The sequence below is a fragment of the Hyla sarda genome, chromosome 12 (assembly GCF_029499605.1).
Source record: "Hyla sarda isolate aHylSar1 chromosome 12, aHylSar1.hap1, whole genome shotgun sequence".
Classification (NCBI taxonomy): domain Eukaryota; kingdom Metazoa; phylum Chordata; class Amphibia; order Anura; family Hylidae; genus Hyla; species Hyla sarda.
The window spans coordinates 50251477-50270366 of NC_079200.1; the positions used below are offsets into that span (position 1 = coordinate 50251477).

Genomic DNA, 18890 nt, shown 5'->3' on the forward strand with positions numbered 1-18890 from the left:
GGGCACTCAACACTCTGAGGAGTTAAGCTTCTATGTCCTGCCAGACTCTACTAATCCTGTACTTCTAGGACTGCCCTAGTTGCAACAACATTCTCCTGTCCTAGATTGGCGCACGGGGAATATTCTCCGCTGGGGACCTCAGTGCCATACCTCATGTCAGTCTGAGGTTCATACAGCATCCTCTTCAAAATCCGTTCCTGTAGGTGCAAACCCTGATCCTGAGGTCTCTCAAGTGAAGCAGAATCCTAAACTGGCACCTGTTTTTCAGAGACCTGTTCAGACCCCTGTGGTGATACTGCCTGAAGAGCAATTATGGAACCTGGAGTACAGTACCCATGCTCCTTCCCTACAGAAGAAGTCCTTCTCGCCTGCTGTTTCCAAGAAGAGGGGGAATAAGAAGAAGGGGTGTAAGGAGGGGAGTACTGTAACGCCGCTGGTTGAAAACAACCGGCATACTGTGTGTCCTATCACTTGCATCAGGCGGCCTGCTCTGTACCATATCCTGCTGCTTCTGCCATTGCTGCAGTTTCCCCTCTTTCTTCTAGGAGCTGAACAAGAGCACTGGCTGAGACTTATAGGGTGAGTGTGCACTCCCTATTAGATTCCCAGCCAATTCCTGCCGGGCACCACCTATAAAAAAGCACTCCTCCTTTCCTGTGGTGCCTTAGCAACATTGTAGTCTACTACAGCGAAGGTCCCTGTCTGTTGTGTAGTGTTCCAGTGTTCTGCACCTGAGCTATCCTGCTCTGTTGTTGTAAAGCCTCCTAAGTCACCTAATTTAGCTCTGCTGTATCTGTTTGCCCCATTCTACAAGTTTGGGCAGCTGCCACTTGTGGCACAGTGGGTCCACACCCATGGGGCGTGACAACTTGTTGTGACACTGTGGCAAGGGAAGGGTGTATTTCCCTACGTAACCCTGGATAAACCTCCACCTGTGGCCTAATTAATGAGGTAGCAGAAAGGGGAAGTGTGTTTAAAAGGAAGGCAGACAGTGTAGTCTGGGCTCTCCCCAGAAGACAGCAAGGTGGCTGGAAAGGGGGGAGGCAGGGGTCCTGGTGAGGAAGACACAACCAGGGCTGTGAGTGACACCCACAACAGTGAAGTGGGCAGGACAAGGAGTCTTAGCACACACAGCAAGAGTCTGCAAACTCTATGTGTGAACAGTGAGTAAAAGGTTGCAGGAAACTTGTGTTTTAACTGGCAGGGAAAAGCCCTCCAGTTGATAGTCAGGGCATGATGGGTTGTGTAGTTTGTGACTGGATGGTCTAAGGTTTTCTTTGTTCCTGTGTTATGTTTTTATTTATCCTGCAACCTATCAAATAAAGCTGGCGAAGATCCAGATTGCATTAAGAACTGTTGTTTGCCTGCTGAATGAAGTAGAAACGTGTCCTGGGGCTGTGTCAAGGACAATCCCAGAGCTATCCCCAGGGTGAAATCCTTACATTGTATAATGTCAAAGTGACTGGGCAACTAAATATCTATTATCCATTGTGGTTATAACAGTGGCAAATATTTTTTATATTAACTGAAACACAAAACAGAAGAAAACATGTTCCAAACATAAATGGACAGGGTATGGATCCCTTGGCTGCAGTCGGTTTGGTGCTGGCATAGAGTCGAATGCAGAGTTTTCCCAGAATAGTCAGTTGTATGCAGCTGGACACCACAGGAATGACAGGACAGACAGGAGTGTTAGGATTCGGCTAGCTGGATGTGGATCCTCTGTGTCAGCGAGGGATTGGCGTGGACCGTGTCGGTGGACCGATTCTAGGTTGCTACTGGTTTTCACCAGAGCCCGCCGCAAAGCGGGATGGTCTTGCTGTGGCGGTAGCTACCAGGTCGTATCCACTGGCAACGGCTCAACCTTGCTGACTGCTGAGAAGGCGTGGGATAGAAGGACTAGGCAGAGGCAAGGTCAGACGTAGCAGAAGGTCGGGGCAGGCGGCAAGGTTCGTAGTCAATAACAATAGCAGAAGGTCTGGAACACAGGCTTTGGACAACACTAAACGCTTTCTCTGGCACAAGGCAACAAGATCCGGCAAGGAAGGGAAGGGGAAGTGAGGTTAAATAGACAGGTGACAGGTGGAAGCTAATTAGATTGATTGGGCCAGGCACCAATCACTGGTGCACTGGCCCTTTAAATCTTAGAGAGCTGGCGCGCGCGCGCCCTAGAGAGCGGAGCCGTGCGCGCCAGAACATGACAGCCGGGGACCGGGACGGGTAAGTGGCTTGGGATGCGATTCGTGAGCGGGCGCGTCCCGTCCTTGTTGGGCAATTTGCTGCGATTGCTGGGCGACCACCGTGGATATGTCAGCGAGACTTGGCAGCGGCACCTCAGCGGGATCCATGGCCGGATCTACTGTTAGGATTCGGCTAGCTGGATGTGGATCCTCTGTGTCAGCGAGGGATTGGCGTGGACCGTGTCGGTGGACCGGTTCTAGGTTGCTACTGGTTTTCACCAGAGCCCGCCGCAAAGCGGGATGGTCTTGCTGTGGCGGTAGCTACCAGGTCGTATCCACCGGCAACGGCTCAACCTTGCTGACTGCTGAGAAGGCGTGGGATAGAAGGACTAGGCAGAGGTGCACTGGCCCTTTAAATCTTAGAGGGCTGGCGTGCGCGCGCCCTAGAGAGCGGAGCCGCGCGCGCCAGAACATGACAGCCGGGGACCGGGACGGGTAAGTGGCTTGGGATGCGATTCGCGAGCGGGCGCGTCCCGCTATGCGAATCGCATCCCCATCGTAAATGTCAGTGCAGCGCAACCCGGTCAGCGGGTCTGACCAGGGCGCTGCAGAGAGGAGAACGTCGCGAGCGCTCCGGGGAGGAGCAGGGACCCGGAGCGCTCGGCGTAACAAGGAGCATAGACTGGAGAACCAGGAACATGGGTCACAAGTAGCAGAAATGGAACTGAGACCAGGGCTGGCAGGTGTACATACAGGACTAAAGAACATCAAGTGCAAAGGCAGAAACATAGGCATGGGAGTGGAATGTGGACAGTGGCAGTAGAACAACAAGTACCACAACTAGTATTCAGAAAGGGCTTGGAACAAGGTGACTCAAAAGAATGTAGACAAAACCAGAATATAGAATACACTGTGATGATGCTAAAGCAAAGACTGATGGAAGAACCTGTGAAGCTATAAGGAACAAGCTAACTATTGCCTTACTAGGGTAAAAGAGCATAAGAAACCTACATGGGCCACCAGAAACATGTTGTCATCAAAAGATAGGCGTGCAACAGGGCAGTTCATGATCAAGGATGGTTTAGTGGTGAACACTTCACATGATTATATAGTTTTTTCCTAAATTAGTTACAGGGGGAATTTCCATACTGTTAACCCCGGACCAAGCCCATTTTGGCCTTAGGGACCAGGCCAATTTTTGTTTTTTCTCTTTAGTTTATTTCACCTTCCCCTTCTCACTTCACTTCAACACTTTTAATTTTAAAACTACAGACATACAGAGCACTTTTCTGTAAAAATGACACCTTATCTTTGTTCTGTAGGTACATATGATTAAAACGATACCCAATATATGTAGGCCTTATTTTATTTTATTACTTTAAAAAAATATAAGTACATGCACCAAAATTTGTATGTTTAAAATTGTCCTATTCTGAACCCTATACCTTTTTTATTTTTCCGCATACAGGGCTATATGAGAGCTCAATTTTTGCACTGTCGTCTCTAGTTTTTATCGGTACCATTTTTGTTTGGATGGGACTCTTTGGTCGTTTTTTATTACATTTTTCATTGTATATGAAGTGACCAAAAATGCACAATTTTGGACTTTGGTATTTTGTTATGTGTACTCCTTAGACCATGGAGTTTAACTAACGTTATATCTTAATAGTTCGGACATTTACACACGTGAAGGTATGACATATGATTATATTTATTTTTTATTACATTATTTTATTTAAAAAATAAAAAGGAGGGGTTAGAACTTTTATTAGGGAAGGGGTTCATTCACTTTTATTAACTCTTTTTTTTCTTACACTTTTTCCTTTCTTTTTTTTTAGTCCCCATTGCTGGGCTTTGGCTCAGCATTGATCAGTGTTATCGGTGCTCTGCTGCTCTAGCCTGCCATGGCTGGGACATCAGAGCACCAATTGGACAGTGAGGAGGCAGGTAAGGGCCCTCCCACCGTCCACTCAGCTGATCAGGACCTGTGATTTCATTGTGGATGTCCTGATCAGCTCAGCTGAGCTCCTGATACCGTTAACTCCCACATTTTGATGCCATGATCAACTTTGATCACAGCATCTAAAGGGATAATGCTGGGTTCTTCCAGATCCCACAGAAGGGGAAATGCAGTATTTCATGCTGACCTTTTAAATGAACGTTTGGCCATGTAATACCTATATGGTTAGAACTTTCAAAGCTCTGTGAGTTTCTCAGAGACTCATCTGAGCCTATGGAGAAGGTTGACCTTATAAGACTACTGGTGTTTATTGGGATTTCTGGCACCCCCTAGATAATATGCTTCTGAGGACCACATGCTCCATTTATGCAAAGCATGGATACCTTCACTAATAATCACATGATATCATTGTATTCACGGGATAGATCATCACTAAGCTCTAACAAAGATAATAGACCACAGTGGCAAATATCCATCTCCAAATGGAATTGTCTTGTGAAAGAACATTGGTAAAGAACTTGGGCCCATGGGTGATGCTTTGGTTCCCTTGCTGACCAATCTGACCTTAAAGACTTATTTTTTACTCCTAACGGCTCATTAAAGTTTTCAAGAAGATGACAAAACTAAATGGAAGAAATTATGTATGCTGGAGACATAAACAACATTTAAACCATCATCACAATCCCCAGAGGGTTTGTTCACTATTCCAAATGATTTCAATATTTTTTGTCTTATGACTGTTTGTTAGAGAAGTGCCCACGGCTTTGTAAACGAGCAAAGAATCATTATAAGGCCAGTGCCAACAGAAAAAAACATTGGAAATGAAAACTGCTTGAAACTGCAACAGACCAAATTTGAGGAAGCTGAGTGATGATTAGTGATGAGCGGCAGGGGCCATATTCGAATTCGCGATATTTCACGAATATATGGACGAATATTCGTCCTATATTTGCGAAATTTGCATATATGACATATTTGCGGTTATTTTAGCTTGCGTAAATGCGCATGCGCCTATGCGGATAACTATCTACCTATCTATCTATGTTATCTATCTATCTCCTAATTCTTGGTCTATTCATTTTCCATTTTGAATACTGTCATGTCATATTTGCGAATATCGTCACTATCTATCTACCTATCTAGTTTTAGTGACGATGTTCGTGAATATTCGCTCTCCAGTCCAATACAGTAAATAGTATAGGAGCCTTCTTTAGACCATAAGCTGTAAGCAGAGAGGGATGATCACTGTGATGTGTTCTGTGTGAAAAAAAACTTACGAATATTCGTAATTATGAATATATAGCGCTATATTCAACATATTAGAAAATATGAGAATATGCGAAATTCGCAATAAATATTCGAATTGCGAATATTCGCTCTCAACACTAGTGATGATACATCTGGAATGAATACACAGTGCCAGTTTCACCCCAGAATGCATTGTTATGACCATGTCCTACTAGTCTGTAAAAGTTGGAAAGGTACAACTACATGTCTTTCAATGCATATTTACCCATGACAACAACATTCTGCATGGGTGATATGAGATATTTGAAGGCCCTGTCCAAATTCTACAAAGGTGAAATAAGATATTTTCAGGCCCTGCCAAAATTATGCATAGGTGAAATAAGATATTTGAAGGCCCTGTCCAATTCACCATGGTTGATATGAGATATTTAAAGGGGTACTCCGCCCCTAGACATCTTATCCCCTATCCAAAGGATAGGGGATAAGATGTTAGATCACCGCGGTCCTGCTGCTGGTGACCCCGGGGATCGCTGCTGCAGCACCCCGCCATCATTACTGCGCAGAGCGAGATCGCTCTGCACGTAATGACGGGCAATACAGGGGCCGGAGCATTGTTACGTCACGGCTCCGCCCCTCGTAACGTCACAGCCCGCCCCGTCAATACAAGCCTATCGGAGGGGGCGTGGCGGTCATCACGCCCCCTGCCATAGACTTGCATTAAGGGGACGGGCCGTGATGTCATGAGGGGCGGAGCCATGATGTCACGCTGCTGCGGCCCCTGTATCGCCCGTCATTACGCACAGAGCGACCTCGCTCTGTGCAGTAATGATGGCGGGGTGCCGCAGCGGCGATCCCCGGGGTCCCCAGCAGCGGCACCGCGGCGATCTAACATCTTATCCCCTATCCTTTGGATAGGGCATAAAATGCCCGGGGCGGAGTACCCCTTTAAAGGCCCTGCCCAAATTCACCATGGTTGATATGAGATATTTAAAGGCCCTGTCCAAATTCAGCATGGGTGAAATAAAATATTTAAAGGCCCTGTCCAAATTCTGCATGGGTGGTATGAGATAATTAAAGGCCCTGTCCAAATTCAGTATGTATGAAATAAAATATTTAAAGGCCCTGTCCAAATTCTGCATGGGCAAAATAAGATATTTAAAGGCCCTGTCCAAATTCACCGCGGTTGGTATGAGATGTTTGAGGGCCCTGTCCAAATTTAGCATGGGTTATATGAGAAATTTAAAATCCCTGTCTAAATTTAACAAGCAGATCTTGGCATATCCCACAGCTAAGTGACCTGCTGAAATTAAAGGGGTATCCCAACAGCAAGCATTCAATTTCCCTGCAGTGCCTCCACAGGGGAAAGGCCATAATTATTATTGAAATTAAAAGGCTATGTTAAGTGCAGATTTTCTGGCTCCTTTAAGGAAAAAACATTTCGTAGCAACTACACCTAACTGAAATACTACAGAAGCGACCCCCTCTATTTAGCCTCTCATAGTCCTCCTGCCCCCCCATAAATGGTCTCAGCAAATCCGCTATATCTTACAGTTAAGGCTCGTTATTGCTACTGTATATTACATATAAAGTTCAGTGCTGATCAATTTTATACCATTTCTGTGTGGGAGACATCAGTTTTTCTGACTTGATATATGATGCAGTTTTCCTTGCACACGGGAGGGAGATAACTGTATATGGATTGATACAGATTGATTGGAACTCAATGGAAGCTGCATAAATCTGTACGCCATGAGCTTGCCATGGTGGAGGATGTGAGCCTATGTTCATACGGTGTAATGTCCGCATGGAAAATTTCCTTGCGGACATTCCACAGACAGCAGATCCCTGGCAGAACATGGTGGTGCTAGGAATGATCGGAAATGCGCCATCTTTTAGATGGCAATGCATTTCTAATCGGAATCTGCAAAAACATTGAACAGGTTTGATGTTTTTGTGGACACCGAAATCAGGATTTCCACAGCAGATGTTGCTGCTGTGGAAATTCTGCTGTGTGAACAGAGCAGCAGAATCATATTGAAATGAATGGGACTCATCTGCTGCGGTTCGTCCGTGTGGAATATTCATGTGGAATTCCACAAAGACATTTTGCAGTGTGGACATAGCCTATGGCTTCAAGCCAAGCTTGCTTGAGCCCCTGACATGTAGTTGTAAACACACATACCGTGCAATTTCACTGCCCTACTATTGCCCGATAGATAGATAGATAAAAAAAATAGAAACAATGGAGCAGCTCAACCAAATTGTGCAGAGCAGTGGGTGCCAGCAGAAAAAACACCCCAGGTGAAGGGATGTACAAAAATCCACACCAAAATAGAAATGCTGCGGCACTCCAAAAAGTATAGTGAAAAAATAGTTTATTGACCTGACATCAGAAGCGACGTTTCAGCTGCCCGATTGCAGCCTTTCTCAAGCTTGAGCTTGAGAAAGGCTGCAATCGGGCAGCTGAAACGTCGCTTCTGATGTCAGGTCAATAAACTCTTTTTTCACTATACTTTTTGGAGTGCCGCAGCATTGCTATTTTGGTGTAGATAGATAGATATGAGATAGATAGATAGATATGAGATAGATAGATATGAGATAGATAGATAGATATGAGATAGATAGATAGATAGATATGAGATAGATAGATAGATATGAGATAGATAGATATGAGATAGATAGATAGATATGAGATAGATAGATAGATAGATATGAGATAGATAGATATTAGATAGATAGATAGATAGATATGAGATAGATAGATATTAGATAGATAGATATGAGATAGATAGATATGAGATAGATAGATATGAGATAGATAGATAGATAGATATGAGATAGATAGATAGATATGAGATAGATAGATATTAGATAGATAGAGAGATATGAGATAGATAGATATGAGATAGATAGATGTGAGATAGATAGATAGATAGATAGATAGATAGATAGATAGATAGATATGAGATAGATAGATAGATAGATAGAAAGGCTGCATTGTAGCAGCTGAAACGTTGTCATGTGTTTCTGGATGGAATAAAATGCTAACCACTTGAACCACCATTTTGGAGTGCCGCAGTTATCTTTTTGCACCTGTGTTTACCTATGGAGGCCTACAACCAGGGATCTCCGCTCTGACGTGCACCCAGCTTCTACTCACCTCGGGAGTGCTGCTACTTCTTTGTGTGATAGATAGATAGAGACAGACAGATAGAGATAGACAGATAGAGATAGATAGATAGACAGATATAGATAGATAGATAGATAGATAGATAGAGACAGACAGATAGAGATAGACAGATAGAGATAGATAGACAGATATAGATAGATAGAGACAGACAGATAGAGATAGATAGGAATCACAGACTGAAGCTGTTTGGATTTAGCATAAGCATAGTTTACAGGGAGGCACGCGGCACATGAATCAAACTCTTGTGCTGGACTCTATAGCAATGTTTCCCAACCAGTGTACTTCCGGCTGTTGCAAAACTACAATTCCCAGCATGCCCGGACAGCCAAAGGCATACTGGTTGGGAAACATTTCTCTGTAGAAAGGACATTGAGAATTTTTTAACCTTTGCAGTAGATGTTTTCATTCTAGGCTGGTGTGTACAAATTAAAGGGGTTATCCAGAAATAGAAAAAAACTGAGCTAATTTCTTTCAAAAACAGCTCCACATCTGTCCGCAGGTTGTGTGTGGTATTACAACTTGGCCCCATTCGCTTCTATGAAACTGAGCTGCAGAACCACACCCAATCTGGAGACAGTCGGGAGCAGTTTTTGAAAGAAATTTGCCCCCTTTAAAGATTTGTTTACTGTTACAACCATATTACTTGACTTATACGGCATTTTTGCAAATAGTCTTGAATCAAATCCCCTCCATCTCAGTGTATGAAGCGCTCATGAGGTCCTTTGTGTCTACAGACTGCAAACAAACCCCACTCCCCTCTAGGACATTCATACATTAATAAAAGACTGTAAAAACAATTAGTGATGCCATATTACCGGAGGGGAACGATTACCGTGTCAGCGTGTCAGGCAATTGTGGGTAGACATGATTCGTTGTCTGTTCACCACATGCACAGCATAAGCTTCCAGTCCCTGACATTCCCAGAGGGGAAGCAATAGTGCTGATATACAGATGTAAATCCAGCATAGATCCATACGTTCTGCCCATATAGATCCATGGCTGTAGTGGGGCATTATGTGGAATGGGGGCTGACACGTCAATCACCTTGTTACTTTATATGTGACATCGTCAAGTGAATATATATTTATAGTGAACACGGTGAAGCTTTTCAGATGTTACAGAACTCGTTTTTTTTATTACTCATCTTTGTGGTTTCTTTACCGTGAGGACTGTGAATTTATGGAACGGTCTACCTCAGGAACTGGTCACAGCAGGAACAATTAACAGCTTTAAAACAGGATTAGATAAATTCCTGGAACAAAATAAGATTAATGCTTATGAAGAAATATAAAATCTCATCCCTTCCCCAATATCGCGCCACACCCCTACCCCTTAATTCCCTGGTTGAACTTGATGGACATATGTCTTTTTTCGACCGTACTAACTATGTAACTATGTAACTATGATGTGTTATCTGTGTTTATTTTTGTTTTGCATAGGACTGCAGTGGAATACTACATACTGTAAACTCAATGTTATATTTGCAAAGTTAAATTAAAAAAATCAGCTCAGGTGCTGAGTAATCAATTTATTTATTTATTATCTATCTATCTATCTATCTATCTATCTATCTATCTATCTATCTAGGTCTATTTATCTATCACCCATATGATAATTCCTTTTTTCATGATATGGAATATTGGGTTAAATATGAACAGATTTCCAACAAGTACTCCTTGGATTTGATTTTACTCCAGATCGAATTTTTACAACGGGACATTACAGTCACTAAGAATAAAGTAACTGAATTAGAAAACCACTGTGATACCTTTTTTTTCTAAACAAAATGCTTTTTTTGATAAAAACTCGACAGGAGCAGGAGGATGCGAAAAGGCATAAGTGGGCGAAGGACACTAATGACTACATAAACGGCAAGGTATACAGATGAGGTACACAATCCTTTTCTCCCAAAAAATGTAATAATCCAAAGTCTCTAGCGATACTAAACGCAACCTGGACTCTGATACTAATTCAACTGATAAGTGTCATTTTTTAGGACTGGAGTCACCAGCCATAAATCCACCCATAGAGGAGGTTGTCGGTGGCAACGATCCAGTTTGCACCACAGGACAGAAAATGACCAACAAACCACCTCAGCAGAAACCACCACTCAACAAGAAGGCAACGTTGAAAAACATGTGGTAAATATCTCATCCACTACATTATCTGAAGAGCAAATTAAATTATTGGCTAAAGGGCTCATTTTCTGTCCAAGCTCTATCCTGGATTGGTTCCAACTGGAGCTTGACTTACAATAATTTGTGAGGAAACTCAGGCTAAAAGCTTGGTTCTCTGACAAACCTAATGAACACACTGTGAGTAGCAAACCTATTAATGAAGATGTTTTTTCTCTTAGTGATACCAACATTAGAGTGCCTAGTGTTTTTTACCTGTTATGACAGTACCATTTATTGATTCTTTCTATGCTTTGGTCAAAAAGGATGTAGAGTATTTAAAATCTACTTCTCTGTATCACCTGAACATGACAAGTGCTCAAATACATGCTTTAAAAAACTGATCCATGACCACAACCTGGAGGTAAAACCTGCCGACAAGGGGGGTTCGGTTGTGGTCATGGATCGTTCGCAGTACCTGAAGGAAGCTGCCTGGCAGTTAAATGACTCTATGACTTACCATAAACTCCCGGGTGGTCCAAAATTGGAGTTTGGACAAGAAATAAAAAAAATGTTCATTCCTCCAGGGACAAGGGTTCACTTGATAAATTTTTATGTGAGTACCTTACTGTTAAAAATCCAACCACACCAATATTGTATTTACTACAAAAAATCCACAAAACCATGCAGGATCTGCCCAGCAGCCCTATCGTCTCGGGACATGAATCCTTGACCAGCCACATATCTATCTTCCTAGATAACATCTTGAGGCCCTATGTATATAACGCATGTTCATACATTAGGGACACGGGCGACTTTCTTAACAAGATTAAAGATCTCACGGTTCCACACAACACTATCCTAGTTTCCCTCAATATCACCAGCCTATCTACTTCGATACCACATTAGGAAGGTATACAGGCGGTAAAATCCATAATTTCATCTGATTTTAGTGCGTACAAGATCTCTTTTGTCATTGAACTGTTGAGGACAGTATTGACAAAAAAAAATTACTCTATCTTTAATGAGGTGTACTATGTACAATTGATTGGCACAGTCATGGGCACAAACGTGGCACCAACCTATCCCAATCTGTTCATTGCCCATCTTGAAGAGGAGTACATCTATGTATCTTCCCACTTCGGCCACGTGCTGAAATGGGTCAGGTACATAGAATATATTTTCCTGTTGTGGACAGGATCGAAAACCCAATTGATGGAATTTATCTCTTTTTTTAATAACATAACTACAGGTATTCACTTTACGTCCACTTTTTCCTACACCATCACCCAATTCTTGGATATGATGGTATCCATTAATGGGGAACATTTAGAGACAGACATCTTCTTGAAACCAACAGACTGTAATTCCACACTTCGATATGATATATGCCACCCATGGAGCATGATTTGCTCCTTGCCAGTTTGTCAAATAATCAGAGCCAGAAGAATAATTAGCACCAAAACGAAAGTTGAGGCTGCCCTTGAAACTGTGACACGTAATTTCCAAGAGAGGGGGTATCCAAGACAATTGGTTGTGAAAAGTAGAAGTAAAGTTATGTCCATGAATAGGAAGACTTTGCTACAAACCAAATCTCCGAATAGATCAAAAGACAGGTTGGCATTTGTTTCTAGCTTTTCTTGGATTTCTAGCAAAGTCTCTACAAATATACAGAAGTATTGGCATGTCTTACGTAATGGGATGCAACATATTCCTGAATTTCCTAATCCACCTATCATGTCATACAGGCATCCCATTAATTTGCGAGACACGATTGTTAAATCAGATGTTGCTCTGACCAAATCTACACAAACATATTTGTCTACTGCCAGTAAAGGTTCCTTCCCATGTAGGTCATTGTGTTTACTGTGCATACATGACAAAAGGTAATTAATTTATCCATCCTGGTACGGGAACCAGTTACCTGATTAAACAGTACCTTACATCCACTATAAGTTATGTTATATATGTACAGCCATGTCCCTGTCACCTCCGTAGGAGAGACCACGTGGGAAGCTAAGACCAGGATCACACAGCACAGGTATTCTATCTGGAAAGGTCGATTAGATTAACCTGTCCCTAAGCATTTTGTCGATTGTGGACATTCAGAGAGAGACAATATTAGAGCAAATTACGATACCAAAAAGAGGGGGCAATCGCATTGCCAAACTTAAACGTAGGGATCTTTGGTGGATATACCCCCTCAACTCCTTCAAACCTGCAGGATTGAATGTTGATTTTTCCATCACTCATGACCTATGCAATGTATGCTAAATGACCCCATGATATTTTCTGTTGAAATATAGTTTCTGTGTAAGATGGTACTAATAATCTTTTTTCTTTATTTGTAGAAAGAAATTTGGAGCAGGCATCACACTCACAAGAATATGGCAGATTAGGCTACCAAGTATTATCATCTATTATATATACACTTTGCTTTCATCTTGAGCTCATCCAACTAGGTTATTATCTCTTAAATCAACTTTATTGTGGTTATATTCCCTACATAAGTGGTACTTTTCCGGGGATGCTCTGCCCTACCACGTGTGTGGCGGGACAAGAGTACACATAGTTGTGCATCAGGGATGTGCAGTGGCCCCACTGCACCCCGAGATTACATTGTGCAGATTACCTTAATTAGGAGATTGCTGTACCTGTTAAGGGCAAAACCAGTACTCTCTTTTACTCATGATGGCACGGTTTTCCGGCTATGGAACACCGCACATGCGCGAACTACAATGCGTCATGTTACCTAGTTACGGACCTTATGATATGCCATGTGATCTGTGTGATGACGCCACATCCTGTCCCGCATCTGGGATTCCGGAAGTACCGGACGGCGTCTTCTCATGTTCTACGGACTTATGCCGACTGCCTGGTGAGTATGAATGCTCCCCCCACCCACTTTGTTATACAATTATGATGTACACCTGCACTGTAATGTAGTATTGCACTGTAAAGTAGGAATCTATGCACTGCTTTGAGCATCGGAACCCGGAGGCTTGTATTAATGTATGAGATATATATTTTGGTTCCCTTTAACCCCTATTTTTATGTATAATATGCACTTTTGTACACTTACATAGTTAGTACGGTTGAAAAAAGACATACGTCCATCAAGTTCAACCAGGGAATTGAAGGGTAGGGGTGTGGCACGATATTGGGGAAGGGATGGGATTTTATATTTCTTCATAAGCATTAATGTTATTTTGTTCCAGGAACGTATCTAACCCTGTTTTAAAGCTGTTAATTTTTCCTGCTGTGACTAGTTCCTGAGGTAGACTGTTCCATAAGTTCACAGTTCTTATGGTAAAGAAGGTGTGTCTCCCCTTGAGACTAAACCTTTTCTTCTCCAGACGGAGGGAGTGCCCCCTCGTCCTTTGGGGGGGGGGGGGGGTGTCAACCTGGAACAGTTTTTCTCCATATTTTTTGTATGGGCCATTAATATACTTATATACATTTATCATATGCCCCTTAAATGTCTCTTCTCAAGACTAAACAATTGTAACTCCTTTAATCGCTCCTCATAACTAAGATGTTCCATGCCCCATATTAGTTTAGTCGCGCGTATCTGCACCCTTTCCAGCTCCACAGTGTCCCTTTTATGGAATGGTGCCCAAAACTGAACAGCATATTCCAGGTGAGGCCGTACCAAGGCTATATAAAGGGGGAGTATTATGTCCCTGTCCCTCGAGTCCATGCCTCTTTTTATACATGACAATTTCCTGCCGGCCTTGGAAGCAGCAGCCTGACATTGCATGGTATTCTGAAGTCTGTGATCTACAAGTACACCCAGATCCTTCTCTACCAGTGACGCTGTGCTGCGCGCTATTAACCCTTTAGACGCGGCGTTCAAAGTTGAACGCCGCGTCTGAAGTGAAACTGACACCATGCCGGTTAGCTCAGTGGGTTGTTCGGGATAGCCACGGCGAAATCGTGGCATCCCGAACAGCTTACAGGACAGCAGGAGGGTCCCTACCTGTTTCCTCGCTGTCCAATCGCCGAATGACTGCTCAGTGCCTGAGATCCAGCCATGAGCAGTCAAGCGGCAGAATCATTGATCACTGGTTTCCTATGAGAAACCAGTGATCAGCATAGAAGATCAGTGTGTGCAGTGTTATAGGTCCCTATGGGAGCTATAACACTGCAAAAAAAAAGTGAAAAAAAAAGTGAATAAATATCATTTAACCCCTTCCCTATTAAAAGTTTGAATCACCCCCCTTTTCCCATAAAAAAAAACCACAGTGTAAACAAAAATAAACATATATGGTATAGCCACGTGCAGAAATGTCCGAATTATAAAAATATATCATTAATTAAACCGCACGGTCAATGGCGTGCGCGCAAAAAAATTCCAAAGTCCAAAATAGTGCATTTTTGGTCACTTTTTATATCATGAAAAAATCAATATCCATAAGTCCTATCAATGCAAAAAGGGTACCGTTAAAAACTTCAGATCACGGCGCAAAAAATGAGCCCTCATACTGCCCCATACACTGAAAAATAAAAAAGTTATAGGGGTCAGAAATGAATTAATTTTCCTGCATGAAGTTATGATTTTTTCCAGAAGTACGACAAAATCAAACCTATATAAGTAGGGTATCATTTTAACCGTATGGACCTACAGAATAAATATCAGGTGTCATTTTTACCGAAAAATGTACTACGTAGAAACGGAAGCCCCCAAAATTTACAAAACAGCGTTTTTTTTTTCAGTTTTGTCTCACAATGATTTTTTTTCTGTTTCACTGTAGATTTTTGGGCACAATGACTGATGTCATTACAAAGTAGAATTGGTGGCGCAAAAAATAAGCCATCATATGGAATTTTAGGTGCAAAATTTAAAGAGTTATGATTTTTCAAAGGCAAGGAGCAAAAAACGAAAATGCAAAAACAAAAAAAAAACCGGTCCTGAAGGGGTTAAGCCAGTTCAGTACATTACATGATGTGTTACCAGCACTGACCTGGCCAATGTCAGCTCCTTCTTCCATAGTGTATACAGAACTAAAGAACCCATTCAGTAGCTCCACCTTCTCTTGATCGCCTGTGACAACCACCCCATTATCATTATTAAGGGGTCCTACATGCTCTGTCCTTGTTTTTTTTTGTATTTATATATCTAAAAAAATATTTAGGATTAGTTTTGCTTTCTTTGGCCATCTGTCTCTCGTTTTGAATTTTTGCTGTTTTTATTACATTTTTACAGATTTTATTAAGCTCCTTGTACTGTTTAAATGTTATAGCTGACCCATCAGATTTGAATTTTTTGAAGGCTATTTTTTTGTTGTTTATTGCTCTTTTAACTTCATTTGTCAGCCATGTAGGATTTAGTTTTAATCGTTTATATTTGTTCCCCTTTGGTATATATTTAGCTGTATAGTTATTTAGAGTTGATTTAAAGATGTCCCATTTACCTTCTGTATCGGTATTTGAGAACACCTCCCCCCAGTCTATGTCCCGTAGTGCAGCCCTCAGCCCAGGGAAATTTGCCTTTTTAAAGTTATATGTTTTTGCCTTCCCCGTCTGTCTTTGTTTTCTACATTTTAAGTCAAAAGTAACTATATTGTGGTCGCTATTACCAAGGTTTTCCCGCACAGTTACATTACCAACCAGCTCTGCGTTGTTGGAAATGATCAGATCCAACAAGGCATCACTTCTTGTTGGGTCCTCCACAAACTGGCCCATAAAATTATCCTGCAATAAATTTAGGAATTGTCGCCCCTTTGTAGTTTTAGCCAACCCCAGGCCCCAATCTATATCTGGATAGTTAAAATCTCCCATTATTACCACTGTACCTGCCCAGGCGGCCCTCTCTATTTGTTTATGCAGCCGACCTACTATCTCTTAATGATATAAACACTCTAATTGGTCCTGCGTGGCCATAAAATTGCACTACTACCGTTATTCTTTGTTTGACAATGGCAACGTGAGGTTGCCGAATCGTAGCACCGTTTCAAGTGAATAAAGACCACTTTTCTTCACAACCTGGAGTGCCACTGCTTTTTCCATTGATATTAAGAAGGATCCCTGAACAGGATTAACAGCAGCAGGCACCTGTGCACCACTGGAGTGCTGCTTTCCTTTCTTTGCTATCTACCTATCTATCTCTTATAAAGGGCTGGAGCAAGGATTTTTTTTGCTGCCCCTTAACCCTGCCCATTGGTACCGCCCTTTGACCCAACCCACCTACTGGGGTGACACACTGTAACAAACCTCCTCCCCATGTAATTACCTTACTATTGGGGTGACACACTTTAACAAACCTCCTCCCCATGTAATTACCTTACTACTGGGGTGACATGGTGGTGCTGGCTGGGCAGGTGCTTCAGGTGCGCAGGAGCTTTGGATGCTAGCTGGCTACTAACTTTCCTGCAGCGTGCAGAGCAGCACCCCCATCAATAGGGTGCTCTAGGCAGCTGCCTATTTTGCCTATAGGCAGAACCAGACCTGCTCTTGTGTATCTATCTATCTATCATCTATCTATTTATCTGTCTGTCTGACTGTCTGTCTGCCTATCGATCTATCTATCAATTATCTATCTATCTCTTATATATCTATCTATCTATCAATCAATCTATCTATCTATCAATTATCTATCTATCTATCTATTTATCTATCTATCTAAGTTTTCCAGGAGAACAGGACATCCAAATCAAGACAAACTGGAGGCATGCGAGGGTGTAAGCAGGTGTTGAATTCCTGGTCAAAGATCCACAGTTAAACTATACAAAGGATCATAGCAGCAGACCAGGGTATCAGTGGGTTATATTCCAACAGGTGTGTAGTTGCAGGCCTATAACTCTACACATGTTAAAGTGAAGCCCACTTGTGCTGCAATGATCCCTTGTCTGTCTGTCTATCTATCTATCTATCTATCTATATTTTTCCCACAATGGAGGGAAACAGCAATTGAAATGAATTTGATTTTGTATGTGTTCCCACTGACACTTCAGTGTTTAGTCCATAAATCGGGATTTTCCTAGCTACCGTGACGGAAAATCTAAGTTATATGAAGACAGGAGGCGAGTATCTTGCATTAAACCTTTCTTTTTAATGCCCATAGCAGAAAAATTACACAGAATTTATTTCATTAACATTAGAAAAAATTTCATTAAAACTACAACTCCCAGCAGCCCTTGGAATCCCCTCCCCTGGGACGCTATATAAGGGGCTGGCTGGACCTCCTCTTCCTCTTTCTTTCGTGCGAACTTCGGAACAGCGCACGGCATCTTGATACCCCGGATACACTCCGATGGCAAACGAATTCCATCTCCGGAACTAGACGTCAGGGCCAACTGGGCCCCCAGCAACTGTGTTTCAACTGGAACAAAACAGAACAGCTGTCACTCAGGGACTTCTCATACTCTGCTGCGTAGATGCAGGATCCGCTCTTCAATATCCTGAAACGAGAAAACACACCGTAACAGGGTGGGAAGGGAGGGAAGATACTCGCCTCCTGTCTTCATATAACTTAGATTTTCCGTCACGGTAGCTAGGAAAATCCCAATTTATATATCAGACAGGAGGCTCATATCTTGCAAGTTTAAAGCTAAACAAGTTTAATCAGGAAATATGCGAACATGCACGTTCAGAGGACAGACACAGAAACATGTTCCTGCGGCCGAAAATAAAACTGCCTAAAGGTCGACCAATCAGCAGCTAATAAAAGGTCCGAGAGTGAACCCCCTGACGTGACCACCTTAGTGGCCATCGCCCCTCTAGAAGAGTGGGCACCAAAAAGAGAAACGTCAATTCCAGCCAAATCCATGGCTGCCCTCACCCACCTGGCTAAGGTAGCCGAGGTTACCGGAATATGAGGCTTGAGATAGGAAACTAATAATTGATTATGAGCAACAGACCGCAATTGTGCAGCCCGCTCCTCATACCGTTGCAGACATCGCACCACACAAAGGCGCGATTGGTCAGGAAAAAAGGGATAGAAGACTGTTTGAAGTCTCGTCTTAGTTTTGCGAACCACAGAAAACCGTACCCCATCAGGCGAAAATTGTCGCCTGGTAACATCCAATGCTTTTACATCCGATACCCTTTTTATGGATACTAAGCATAAAAGGGTTGTAAGTTTAAAAGATAAGTGTTTCAAGGAAAGGACATCATTGTCCTCCCAAGCGGAAAAAAGTTCTAGTACACGGGAGACATCCCAAGTCGACTGGTATCTAGGACGAGGGGGACGTTTAAAT

At 42.5% G+C, this 18890-nt stretch overlaps 1 protein-coding gene across 1 annotated transcript in view; it reads left to right on the forward strand.

The window, feature by feature from the left end:
* Positions 1-13459: 13459 nt before the first annotated feature.
* LOC130296692 (thyrotropin-releasing hormone receptor-like) overlaps positions 13460-18890 on the forward strand; it is a 90243-nt gene continuing 84812 nt past the window's right edge. Inside the window, exon 1 of the mRNA XM_056548515.1 lies at positions 13460-13570. The gene's annotated coding sequence lies outside the window, so the exon portion shown is untranslated. The remainder of the gene's footprint in view (positions 13571-18890) is intronic.